Source organism: Kogia breviceps, chromosome 2 (genome assembly GCF_026419965.1).
Source record: "Kogia breviceps isolate mKogBre1 chromosome 2, mKogBre1 haplotype 1, whole genome shotgun sequence".
Lineage (NCBI taxonomy): Eukaryota > Metazoa > Chordata > Mammalia > Artiodactyla > Physeteridae > Kogia > Kogia breviceps.
This window is the reverse complement of record NC_081311.1, coordinates 172,199,596-172,201,023: the sequence shown is the minus strand read 5'-3', so window position 1 is coordinate 172,201,023 and position 1,428 is coordinate 172,199,596.

Sequence of the window (1,428 nt, the reverse complement as noted above, 5' to 3'; positions counted from 1 at the left end):
GTCTAAATCCAAACTTAACATCCATCCCTTTTAAACCAGCTTTCACTCTGAATTTCTGCCCTTGCTCCCTTGTTCCATCACTCATTCAGCAAGTATAAAGACGCCTAATCACCCACACTAGAATCTTCAGCCATCTTGATTTCTCCCAGCCTCCCAGCTTTTCATCACTTGGTGACTGAACCATCACATTAGTTTTCTGACTGGTATCCCTGCTTCTGATCTCTCCTTCCTCATACCCATCCTTTACATACACTCCTGCCAGATTGACCTTCCCACGACACTCCCAAATTGGCCAAGAGCAATTTATGATTTCCAGTGGGAACGTCCTTCATTCAATCTCCTTCCATTCCCCTGTTGCAAGGTCCCAACGTAGTTTGGTTTTCAATGCTCCACATCTTGTCTCTTCTAACCTGTATGAGCCACATTTCATTGCGTGATCATCAACAACAAATGTGCTTCCCTTCACAGCTCCTCTCTTCCAGCCAAACTTATCTATATACTCTTGAGGGCATATACCCATAGTTCTGTCTAGACCTGTGATAGTGCAATACTGTGAAGACCTGCCCTTTGCTTATCTAAGAGCTACCTTCCTTCAAGCCATCTTACCCTCAAGAAGACTTCCCCCTCCAGAGAAATTCTTAGTTACTTTTCCTTGGCAACACTCATTACCTGTAATAATAATCTGATGCAAAATATGTTTCTTCGACTTATTTGTCTTTCTGTGTCCTATGTCTCCTCAAGAAGAACAAGCTACATTAGGATAGCTGTCTTTTAAAAATCCTTATTGTTTTGGGATGGTGGCCCAGTGCATACAGCAGAACCTCAATAAATTGTTGCTCATTGTAATGCTTAGCAGAAGCCAAATAATACATCTGGTTTCTTTGGGTAGGGAGAAGACAAGGAATCTTCAAATATATCTTAATATTCAAAGTTGCTGATCTTGTCTATGGCACTCATTTGTCACAGCATATACTAGATTGTCAGCATTCATTTATTCATGTCTTGTCTCGCTCAAAATATATGCAGAATATTAATCATTAAGAATGTGTGCCAGGGGCTTCCCTGGTGGTGCAGTGGTTAAGAATCCACCTGCCAATGCAGGGGACACTGGTTCGAGCCCTGGTCCGGGAAGGTCCCACATGCCGTGGAGCAACTAAGCCCGTGCGCCACAATCAAGGATATCTGAGCCTGTGTGCCACAACTACTGAAGCCCGTGTGCCTAGAGCCCGTGCTCCGCAATGAAGAGTAGCCCCCGCTCGCCACAACTTGAGAAAGTCCGTGCTCAGCAACGAAGACCCAATGCAGCCAAAAATAAATCAATAAGATTTTTTTTTAAAGTGTTCTAGTGTCTTTTTTATTTATTTAATTTTCATATATTGATGGAGCAGCTGTGCCAAAATTATTTTTGAATTTTGGTATTGAAAGTAT